The sequence below is a fragment of the Cryptomeria japonica genome, chromosome 3 (genome assembly GCF_030272615.1).
Source record: "Cryptomeria japonica chromosome 3, Sugi_1.0, whole genome shotgun sequence".
Taxonomy (NCBI): Eukaryota; Viridiplantae; Streptophyta; class Pinopsida; order Cupressales; family Cupressaceae; genus Cryptomeria; species Cryptomeria japonica.
The window spans coordinates 93685367-93698391 of NC_081407.1; the positions used below are offsets into that span (position 1 = coordinate 93685367).

Consider the following 13025-nt stretch of genomic DNA (forward strand, 5'->3'; position numbering starts at 1 on the left):
GATTGCCAAAGTGAAAAGCAATAGATACTAATGTAACGATTTATTCAAAGTAATGGCGCCAATTCAGGTCTAATTTTGCATTGTGTCCACCACGTCAAAAGCAGGTTGCAATCCAGTTCTTTTCTTGGTGACACGTTAAATAAGTAAGCACGTTTATTGTATATTTTTCTGTACGATAATACTGCAAAGAGTCGGTGAACAAAATATATTGATGCTTTCTATAAGAAGAAAAGAATATTTCCACGGTTAAAGAAAAAGAAATGGTATCCGGCTGTCTCTTCGGAGACATCCGATAAAATGGTATCTGGCTTTTATTTAAAGTCTGCATTTAATCTTATTTCATTCCTTCCCTTCTCTTTTTCTTTTTTTTTTTTTTAACTAACAAGATTTGAATTTTTTTACAATAAATGTTATTTTAGGAAAACAAATATGAAGGATTGATTATGTTTACTTCATGTTCAAGGATAAACAATTTTGAGGAAGATTTAATTATTTTTTATTACATAGGCAATTCTATCTCGTCACTACGTACAAGGGAGATGAACTCAATTGGACTAAAACATGTTTAATGATGGTATTTTCACATTGTAGTAAAGTAATCTTAAAAGTGTTAAGGTTCTCTCGAAGACGTCAATATTCATAATTTGTGAGCTAGAGTAACAGGATAACAAATTCAAGTTTTCAAGGTAGACAATCTAAATTGTCCATCTGGTGCCAATTATCAAGACAAAGCACAGATCAACGACTTAGGGTGGATTTCAGTTCGAATGTGGGAAGTGAATACATTTGTGAGAACTTCGCTCGGAATTGAATGTTTTATATTTAATGTCCTCAAAATTTTAATATTGTTGGTGTGAAGTTCACCAAGTATCTCTAAGTATTTTAATAGCTTGTGATGCTTTCACCTGTGAAACTCACCTAGCATAACACAACTTGTTGGCCCATGGATTGTGAGCCTTGTTTGGACATGGATCCTAGTGAGCATCTTTATGTCTTACTATTCCTAGAGGTCATGCCTTGTGTATTTGTGGATATGGCTCCTATATACACCAAAAAATGGTCTGAAGATAGTTAATTAAATACGCAATTATTTGATTAATCCCCCTTCCCAATTAATTGAATTCATAAACAATTTGATTTATTTCTCTATTCATCTACTAGTTAACAAATCTACATGATTTATTTAGATAGTTCATTTCATATCCCCCTTTGATTAATAAATTCCCCCCATATAAATCAATTCTTCTAATCCCTAATTAAAATTAACAAACTCAAGTTTGTTGAGATTAATTATCATTTTCCAAATTATTTGAATTTCTAAATTCAAATGAGCACATGGCTCCTAACTTTTAACCACCTAACCTAACCATCCCCTAACCTAACCCATTCCATCTAACCTTGGGTTTAAGTAACTCTATCCTATCTTGCACATCCTAACCTCCTTATCCTAACCTCATATGGTGTGAATATTCTCCCTTCGAGACACATGACACTTTTGCCACATGTCTCCTCCCTTGGACACTTGCCCTCTCATGAGCAAGGCTCCTTGACACTTGTCACCACAGAGATGACAAGTGTCCCTTCCTCCAATCTCTTCTCCAACTTCTTCAATCTTGGCCCTTGATATCTTCAAATCAGGTCTAGATCGTCGATTCCTCCCACCTCAGCTTTGGCCTTGAAATTTCTATAAATATACCCCATTTTGGAGCAATAAGGATCCTTGCATTCATATTTTTAGCACCATTACTATAGGCATTTTCATTTCAATTATATAGCAATTAACATTTTGGATTAATCATAGCATGTTAATCTAGTTTCTTAGATCATGCACTTCATATCATTTGCATAATCAATCATGATCAAGTAGCTACTCAACTCTTGAGTTGCCACTTTGGAGTTCATTGCTCCACCGAGAGCCAATCAATCCAACACCTTGAAGGTCCTCAAGAATAGAGAAAAATGGGACATTTCAAGGAAGGCTTATGGTTTGCATCTTTAATTTATTTTTCAATTAAGCTTTCCATTATGTTTTATTGTCTCATTATATGTGCATGCCTTTCTATGTACCACATTTTTAGCATCACATTAATTGGCACTCACTGTGGGGCCTAGCCCCTTTGATCTTTAACAAGTTTGCTTGCAGGAAATTTCATTAACAGGTTGATTAGCTCTTTCGATGTGCAGATTAGCTCTCTCGAGCTCTCGAATCGCGTTCTTGGTCTCTATTGTAGCGTCCCGACATCTCAAATGGCGTTTATGGGAGACTTCTCAACTCTATTTTTATGTTTTTCTCCGTTTTAACATTTTTAGTCTGCACCTTAGTATTTTTTGGCATGTTTTGTAGCATTTTTGGTATATTTGATAGCGTTTTCAGTCCATCTAACAACGTTTTTGGTGTGTAGAATAACATTTTTTGTGTGCAGAATAGGGTTTATAGTGTGCAGAATAACATTTTGGGTCCATTTGGTAGCGTTCTTGGCACATATGATGGCGTTTTTTAGTTTTTTATTGATTTTTCAAATGTTGTAGTTTGCATTCCTTATTTTTGCTTTTAGACTGTCATTTTCCTAAACCTAATTTGCAGATTGTTGGTTTTGCAGGTACTCATTTCACTGTGAGAGACCGAAGGCATAAACCATTTCGCCGTCAAAGAATGCACTATATACTACTAACTTTGTTTGCAGCCATGTGATTTTGCACTTATTTTTGTTAAATTAAGCACATAGACTAATTACAATGGAAATGAACAAACATGTCTTATGTGTTTTGATGATAGGCGGGTATGCTCTCACCTTTCTTAGGTGATAAAAAGCTAAACTCATCTTTTTCTTTCAATAGTGCATATCTTTAGCGGGCTTGCCCTCCCAAGGAGCCTATAAGGCCAAAGCCATTAAGGCCAGTGAGAGGGGAACGACCCAAGTGGGAACCGCTAATGCCAAGTACTCCAATCCACTATAAAATAAATGTGATTTGATGAAAATCAAGTGAATGACAGTGTTCGGGAATAGCTCTCCTCTGTACCGTCGGGCATATCAAACCTTGGTTTTCAAGGCTGGGAGACCTCTTAATTGAGTTTATATCCTGACACGCTGAACGAATCCCTTACTAGTTCCAATTAAAATTAGAAGCTACCCGGTTTACCTCTGAACGTTATTAAATTCTTAGTGCATGGAGGGGGAATAATCTCTCCTTAGGATACTCACCATATGTCCCTCTTGAGCCTATGTGTGAACTCCCCTTTTGAGACCTTATTGCTAGGCTTATAATGGGACTCCATTAGCTCTCGCAAAGGTAAAAACATGGGCGCCCTTTAAGGGGTGACAAGGTTGTGTGAGCTGACAGGGTACCAAGTGTGGGCTAAGAACTAATAATGAAGCCAATCTCCTTAGGATAGACTGAATGATGTGTTTTCAATTATTCAAAACCCGTGAAAACTTGGGCTTTCTTTAAAGCTTCTTGAACATACACTTTATGTGTCCTTTGGGATAAAAATACAATCTGAAATTTGTGTTTGGAAGTCAAGTCAAGATATCATCCATTGAAATACAAAAAAAATTGCAAACTCAAACTTCAAATTGTCAAATTTACAAGTTTCAGAATAGATTATCTCTTTCGGTCCAAACAGTCGCACTTTCAATCCAAACAGTCGCACTTTCGGTCCAAATGGTCGTACTTTCGGTCTAAACAGTCGCACCTATGGTCCAAATAGTCACACCTACGGTCCAAATAGTCACACTTTTGGTCCAAACAGTTGCACCTATGGTCCAAACAGTCGCACTTTTAGTCTAAAAATTAGCTCTTTCGGTCCAAACAGTCGCACCTACGGTCCAAACAGTAGCACTTTCAGGCTGAACAGTTGCATTTTCTATCCAAACATCAACTCTCTTGGTATGAATGTTAACTTTCTCATATTTAAACATTAACTCTCCAAGGTTGAGCTTGCTAGGTGGGTATGTGCACAAAGATGGTGGTCAGAAAAGTGGAGACCACCCAAAAAAAACATGGAAAAACAAGCAGCGCATACGCGGTTCTAAAACTTGAAATGCCCGCGTATGCGCTTCTTTTAGGAAAATGAGCGTGTATGTGCTACACCTAGGAAAATGAGCGCGTACACGCTACTCATAGAAAAATGAGCGCGTATGCGCTAATAATCCAAATATAACCACGTACGCGGTGCCTGTTAAAAAAGGTTTAAAAAAAAAATTGGGTCTCATTTACCCATGAATAGCGCGTTTTTACTTCATTTGTTTTTTCATTTCCTCTCCTAAACCGTGAACGGGGTGCTAGATTTGTCCTCCAGGCTATGGATCAAGGTTAGTTCTTGTTTATTTTTGTCTTTCTTTCCCGTTTGTTCAATTTGTTTTACATTTTGAATTTAATTTCATTAATTTTAATTAGATTTTTTCATTTTTTGTTTCAAAAACCAGATTCTTCTAATCCAGAACAAGAACAACCAAATGCACCTCCTGAAAACCCACAAGAACAACCCCCAATTCCTTCTTTTGACCGCACACCCGAAACACAGGAGCAATTAATTAATCAGTGAGGACAAAATATGTCTAAAATCAATAGACTGATTGTTAAATTAAAAACTTCTGAACTTGAGAATCATCAATCCCTCGCCACTAGCCTAAAAACATTAGCTAGTGGTGTTATAGTTGTTTCCACATAAATTACCAAATGGAGAAGCTTTAGGGATAGGTGTCGTCAATTCTATGCTGATGGGCTATCATACGATTGAGTAAAAAACAAAAATATTACTAAACAACAAATATGTGCCCTTTTCGTTGATCCCAAAACTGGTAAGTCATTACCTCTTAATGCAAAGAGGTTTCCCATACATTGGTGTACTATTGTGCAAATGAAGAATCTTTTTTGGCAGAGATGGTGGATGGTCTTTGATGATCCACCTTGTAATAATTATGAGGTGCCATTATATTTTTTGAGAAAAGTATATTGTGAGTTTGTGCTCAATGTGTGCCCAAACTATTTTGACATGAGAGAGTTCCATGGTAGAGGTGGTGGCTCTGCCCAAGATAGACTTGGAGCCCGTAGGCGATTACCCGCGGAGAGTCACCACCCCCTAGAACCCAAACCCAAGGTGCATCAGGCTATCCTAGTAGAGCTGAAATAGTCGATGGAGCTACAAACTCTTCAGGCAGCCACAACGTTGACTGGTGCCATCATCCAACATGGGATGTCATTAGCACACCCTATTGTATTGGATGATGAGCCATTAGGTGGCAATAGAGAGACCATCCAACATATGTGTGTCAGTTGCTCGGGGATAGATGATGTAGTCGGTACAGATGGATCCTCATCTCATCTGTGCATGATTTGTGGGAGTAGATGTCAGGCCCGCACCGCTGAGGATTTCGCGTTGCTTGATGAGTTGTGTAATATCCCTTGGCTAATCTGACCCTGTTTTGCTTATTTGAACCCCAAGGAATATTGTCAAACACTTGGCATGCAATGTTTGAAGCCGCTATTATGAATTTTTATTATCTTCTTTGGGTTTGTAGGCTGCAAATGAAGTTATGGAAAACTTCTAACAATGCAAAGTTGTTATAGAAATGATATGCTAGCTGTTTTAGACCTTACACACACATGGAATGACTGAAATTAACTAGTACAACTAGTAGACATTAAGACAAACACTTGTCATGCATCCCAAAGTACACCTACAACCATTAGGCATTTAAGCAAACAATTGGCATGAAAGCTAAGTGGCTAATCAATGTTGAATGTTACCATGAATGTGGAATATGCAACTTATATCTCCATTAAACATATGCAACCTCCAAGTATTTCATGATATAATCATAATAGAAAATGATGCAATGAAGTAATGATTTTCTAATACAATGACCATAGATAGAAAACCTGGAATTTCAATGGCTGCCTTGATATATTGGTTTGATTCTCCTCATATGCAAAGCTCTTGTCAAATATATATAGCTATTCACCTTTCTAAATCCCCTTCTATAGAATTCAAACTACTGTAGAGCACTATTCATGTGCACTGTTCACGACACTGTAGTGCACTGTTCATGGCACTGTAGCACACACTGTAGCAGCAAATAAACCCTCTGTATGATGTTCTCAGTCTGCCATATACATATGCTCTCAGCTATGCCAATAAATCTGAAAATAAATCTACAATCAGCACAATATTGACTTCTGAATGAAGCCAACTCTCACAAGCATAATCAGATAATATTGCACACCCTCTATATGCTGTTACAATGAAGAAGCCACACTCTCCAATACTGACAAGCCTTGAATCCTGTAGAAACCCTTGGTATTCTACACTTCAATGCTCCAGAGAAACTTCAATCAAAAACTCCAATCACATAATCAAGTTCGATTCCTTTTGCACACTTATATTTCCTCAAGAAGTTCGAACTTCTTCAAAAAGCTCTTAATTAACATTAAAATGTTATAATATTTCATTGGCATCAATAATGTAATTAAACCTTGGGTTATGTGCTCATAAATTATTAATAAACTTGGCCCCCTTATCATGATAAATAGACCCTCATTTAAGTGCTTTATAATATAAAGTCATTTTATAACTTAATAATATAATCTCCAAATAATTAATGTTTAATTGAGCCAATTAAACATTAATATCTCCATGAATACTTTGTATTTTCAAACGTCATCTGAACTGGGAGCTAACATGAGGAGACTGCATATGACCATACCCCCTTTACTAAAAATAGCAGGGGTCCATCTCTAACATCCCAAGACTTACTAAAAATAGGAAGTAGAGCAAATGATGTCCAAATGATGCCAAACGAAGACCAAACTGAAGCACTCTGAACATTGGAGATGATACCAATCCTCAAAAGACCCTCTATCCAACACATTAGCCTACGAGGGTCAGGATAATAGGCTAATCTCACAAAATCCAAGTCTGCTAAAATGGGGACATTACAAGTTGATGGACATGATGTTTGCCCATGAGCGACAGACACAGATGTGTTGGTTTGAATTCATAACATTTTATTTATCAATCACTTTAAATTTGTAATTATATAAATAAATTTTCATTTATATTGATTTAAATTGAGATAAATAATATGCATTTCAAGATGCAACAACGGTATCCCATACTCCTCCCCCAGTTACTATAGCTGCAACTTTGATGCCTGAGGTATAAATTTGGTAACATGTTAAAATAGAATAGTACAGTTTGAATTCAAAAAAAATATAAGATATACTAACTATCTTTAATGCTTGGTCCAATTTTTGGTTTGTAGGTGTTGACAGGGGACGAAATGTCCCAGATTGATGACATCACGCTCTCAGCGATCGATTTTGGCCTACAAGGCTATACGGTATCATATTTTGTACAACCCTTTTTATGTATTGTTTTGATGGAATATGCAAGTCATTCCATTTTAGATTTTTAAAATTATGTCTAATTTATTATCTGTACTAATATCTCATGTTAATTTTGTTTTTTCAGGGTACCCCCTCTGTGTCTGGGGCTCGTCCTAAGAAAAAGAATTCCTCAAAGACGCCAAAACGTGGGAAGAAGGTAATTGAACACATTTTAGTTGTACAATTGTTTGAAAATGTTGAAATCAAGTATTAGTTGGGGTTTGTAGATTGATTAGTATTTTTTATCTATTTTACATGTACAACGACCATTGAGTTATGTGGATTTGTTGAATGCACTTGATTCGCCTGTGGATCAAGAGAGGGCAGAGGTATGTATCTCTACTTTATTTTCTTGATTTCATGATTATATACACGTGTACATGTGAACTTGTGATATATTATAATCTTATAATTTTTTCATACAGGAAATATCCATACCTATTTCATCAATGGCGAACCCTCCTCCGTACACTGGAGAAGCATCTCAGGATCCGGTACACTTTTGTTTGATATGTAAAATTAATTGTTTTTAACCTTCAATACTTATCATTATATTAATTGTATTTAATCTTTGAACATTTTTTGTATAGGTAATAGTGACAGTTTCTACATCGACAGTGAGCCATCCTCAATCCATTGGAGAAGCATCTCAAGCACAGGTACATCATTGTTCTCTATATTATAGCTTTTAAGTGTTTTTGATATATTTATGTTAGTACATTGTATTAATTGTACATTTAATCCACAATAGACCCCTTCGTGGTACAGTCATAACATGGATCCATTTAAGTATGTCTTCAAGAAAACTCCTAAGAGTGATAAGGAGAGGAGAGTGAAGACATTAGCTCCTAGATCAGCCGATGAGGTAATCTACATTTCAATTGCAAAGGAATTATAGTTAAATGCATAGCTATGTTGTTAATTGTGAACTATTTTCTACAAAATAATTCTAACTTGGCTTTTGAATTGTGGTTTTCCAGCCATCTACAGAGTCGCGTACTACATCAAAGAGGCTTTATTTTGATGATCCACCACAAGTTTAGGATCATATAGTGTTAGTTTTGGTCATAAAATGACCAATACATGTAGATATATTCTACATTTTTATTGTATATCGATTTGGACATGACATATGCCACATTTTTGTAATACTTGTATTGAGTTGGCAGACATGTCTTTTTTATATATATAAATATCGATACTCTATCCAACAAATGTATACTGAGTTCATTATTTTGTATTCGTTGTATTTTGTGGTTGTCCTTTTATAAATTTAATTGATCATTTGCCTATGTAATCAACAATATGAATATAAACAACAAAAATATATGATATAAAACATTGCAATCATGGAATATGATTTGATAAAATTTCTAAAATATTTAATTAACCCTACAAAACTCCTTGTATTCAGTTCATTATTGTGTATTCACTATATTTGGTGGCTTCCCTTTTATAAATTTAAATTAATATTTGCATATGTAATTTACAATATGAATATAAACAACAAAAATCAACAATATGAATATAAACAACAATATGTGTTTGGTGCGAGAGCACCCTCACGCTTGCAATGGTCAAATTTTGTTCGTCATGTGCACAAACCGACGTTGGGAGCGCGTCTGGGTGGGAAGGTTTACACTAGGCATACCCCTGTCATGCATCCCAAAGTGTCGGAATGTCGAGAATCATACCATACCGGTGCGATCTGTCAAGTGCCCTGAGTCCAAAAAGTTGTCAAAACTTGACGGATTGTTTCTTGAAATCCAAGACACATATGGTCGATCCATTTTAACCCGTGGGGTTGCGTGAGGCTCCTCTACAATGGACTATCTCAGTTTTTGATGACTCAGAGCTATTTTCAATTGGTAGCATTTTTTTGCCTGCTGCAAAACCTGTCAGTTGCATGCAATGCAAAGTTGCAAGATTGGATAGAATTGATTCGGTTTGTCGTGTGCACAAAATGACATCATGAGCACGTCTGGGTGGGTAGGTTTATGCTAGCCATGACCCTGTCATGCATCCTAAAGCACTGAAATGTTGGGAGTCATACTGTACCGGTGCGATCTCTCAAGTGCCCTGAGTCCAAAAAATTATTAAAATTTGACGGACTGTTTCTTGAAATCCACGATACATATGGTCGATCCATTTGAACCTGTGGGGTTGCATGAGGCTTGTCTAAAATGGCCTATCTTGGTTTCTGACGACTCAGAGCCATTTTCAATTGGTAGCATTTTCTCGCCCGCTGCAAAAATCATCAGTTGCATGCAATGCAAAGTTGCAAGATTGGCTAGAATTGATTCGGTTCGTTGTTTGCACAAATCGACATCATGAGTGTGTCTGAGTGGGTAGGTTTACGCCAGGCATGCCCTTGTCATGCATCCAAAAGCGCCGAAACGTCGAGAGTCATACCCTCCTGACGCAATGTAGAAGTTGCTTGACAACTTTTTTGACAATTTTTTTGACAACAATGACAATTTTTGCTCAGATTGTATCTAATCTCAATGTATGACCCCTATGACCCGATAATGACTCAAAAAATTCTCCATCATTATAAAAGAATTAAGAATGCTCATGATTGACCAGTGACACAACACATATACTCAAAACATAGTCACAAAACATTGACACATAAAATAGTCACAAAACATTGTCACATATTATTCAAAAATTTTCCTCTAAATATGGTCAAATCAGCTCTTGGCTATTTCATTATACAAAAAAATATCTTACAAATCATCTCATGGGATTTTATACAAAATTTGGCATTACAATATGTGCGATTCAGCTCATCGCCATTTTAATATACAAAATTTGGCATGTACATATGTACAAATCAGCTCATTACAATTTAAATATACAAAATTATGCCCCTAAACATGTAAAAATCAGCTCATGGGCATTTACATATACAAAAATGAATATAGAACAATTCATCGATGATTTATACAAAATTCTCAAAATCATTCTACTCTGAACCGTAGAATCAATCGAGCCTTCAGGATCGGCTCTAACTCGTATTTTGTCAAGTATTGCCTCGTGGTCAGATTCACAAACTTTCCATAAAATCTTGTTATGCGGTCTACCACGATACTTCATCAAATGAATATTTGTTGCAACAACAAGGTTAGAGAAATGAAGAATATGTTTGTATGTTTCAAAGTACTCGAACAAACAAACATCAGAATTCTTGATAGGGTATCTCTGAAGCCATGTTCCTGTCATGACAACAGACCCTATTGGGTACTCAATACCCTCTCCATCAATGATTGTGGTTGTCAATTTTCTTTTTTGCTCAACACAATGACACAAATAGTAATTTGTTCCTTCTTCATTGTTCTCTTTTGCAACAACTGCATATACATGACCTGCATTTTATAAAGTGTTAATTAATATAAAAAATAAAGTATGATGTACAACAAAATGAACCAAAAAGAATACTTGCAAAAAAATTAACTCAAAAAATCACTTGAATCCACTAGGTCAGATATATGGTCAAAATCCACTGATGTCTCCATCTGGCTCAATTGTAGTGCTTTGGGAATTTGATATGAATCAATGGGAACCAACGGTCTACAAGACCATTTGTCAACCCACTCTTGTGATTCACATTTTTCCCACAAACAATACAGGCATGAAGAGAAAAAACATACCATCTGTCACGTATAAATTACTAGTGAAATTGAATTTGAACTCATAAATGAGTGCATGTCACTCGATCCTACAACTGTACAACAATCTAGATAGTTTTCAATGTTAGATTCAGTAATCAACCAAAAATTTCTATGAACCATTGACGTTCTTGGATTACTTGGATCCATCGTAGACTTACACCATCGCACAATTGTTGCATCTATCAACTTAGCACCACCTTCGTACTTTAATTATTCCCTAACCAGGGCTCTTTTCACACATGCTCCTGCACCATCGTTCTCTCCCTTACCATGTCCAACCTCAGTGAAATTCCAAAAATGTTGTACACCGCTTGTCATATGCATCCTTGTCAACCAATAAAACATCCTTGCATTCTTGAATTGTGCGGTGCAATTATCTGACCATATTAAGTGTCGGTTGTATCGTATGTTCCTTTCCCTTAAATTATCATAGAAATCTTTAAAGCATCCTTTTACAAACTCCGATGAATGAGTACGATCATCACTTATGTAGAAGTGATACTCTCTTACAACCTTTCTATCCTGCTCTATGCTATCATCTGCATGCATGAATGATATGTGTACAAAAATAGAAACTTGTGCAGAGTGATAATACATGAATTGCACTTCATTTTGAGGTTGTAGTTTATAATTTTCAGTGAAATCAACGATAGAGACAATGCTGCCAAGAGGAAATGTGTCCTTACATAACTTGAATTTCTCATCTAACCATCGAGTTTTATGTGTGCATTATGTACTCATAAACTAGTTTCTCTTGAAACATTTTCATAAATTGAGCTACACATATATCATTTTTTACTAGCTCACATCTCTTCAAATCTTTTCCATCTTTAACTCCATATGTGACTGTCTTGTAATTTCCGAAAGAAACTAGTTTCGTACCAATTTCATGTGTGCTCTCCAAATGTACGCATCTTGGTAAACATTGCAAACCACCACATATAGCACAAGAACCTTCCAAACAAGGCATCTTATAATAAAAGCAACCATCATGTCTATTAAATAGCACATTTGAAATGAATTCTCTTCCCGACTTAGGAGGTGCTTGTATATTACATTCCTGCAAAACATCGTTAGTGTGCAAAGTATAACAAATATGACAAAAAAAAATCATAATGCATGGAAAATTCAATATGCATCCTACAAAAACATCTGGTGCATACTTGATTAATCTTAATATTAAAAGGTTTTGCCATTTCAAAAAATCTTTGAGAAATTCTTATTTGAGGAAACTTTTGAAGGAATCTTTCATAAAATTTAGTTTGAGTCATATTCCAATAGTGTTTGGCATGTGGCTCACGATTTGTGGACCCAATTCGCCTTCTAACAACATCTCTTTGGTTGGGTGAAACTCTTGTGTTGTCATGCCAAAATTTTTCAATTAATGTTCTTAGTGCATCAACAACAACCTTGTCTTTGCGTGGTAGTCTACCCGAGAATGCCCAAAGAGAATTATTGTTAGGTTCCTCTATTTTTTCCCGCCTCTTGAATGCTTTACTTAATGTTGTTCTACTAACGTTTAATGACTTACTTGTTTTGCTTATCAAACAATCTTTTTTTATTTTCTTGCTCATTATGGTTGATGTAATGACACGTTGAGTAGCATTAGAATTTTTAGTACGTGATTTTGAACCAATAGCTTGATATGCATCAAATAGATTTCTCACAATAGTTCTTTCATTGCTACTTTCAGATGATCTTAGGCCTAGAATTTTCATTCTCTCTAAAATTCAAATTTTTAATCATTTGAACAATTAATTGACATCTTGCGGTTTGATTTAAGTTTGCAAAAAAGTTTTTCCATATTTTTTTAACCATTCTCCTACAAGTTCGTTCATTCATTTTATTGGGCATTGACTTCAATATATTCTCATCAATGTCAATTAGATATTTTGGTTTCCTATGAATGATTCTAGGAGGTTGTAACATCGGTGCATTATGTACATTCAATTCATCAAATAG

General features: G+C 35.7%; 1 long non-coding RNA gene across 1 annotated transcript; it reads left to right on the forward strand.

Moving 5' to 3' along the window:
* The first annotated feature begins 7812 nt into the window (after window positions 1–7812).
* On the forward strand, window positions 7813–8242 carry LOC131044066 (uncharacterized). Its single transcript, XR_009105613.2, has 3 exons — window positions 7813–7883; window positions 7980–8048; window positions 8141–8242. It is a non-coding gene; the product is annotated as an uncharacterized LOC131044066 (long non-coding RNA).
* Window positions 8243–13025: the final 4783 nt, after the last annotated feature.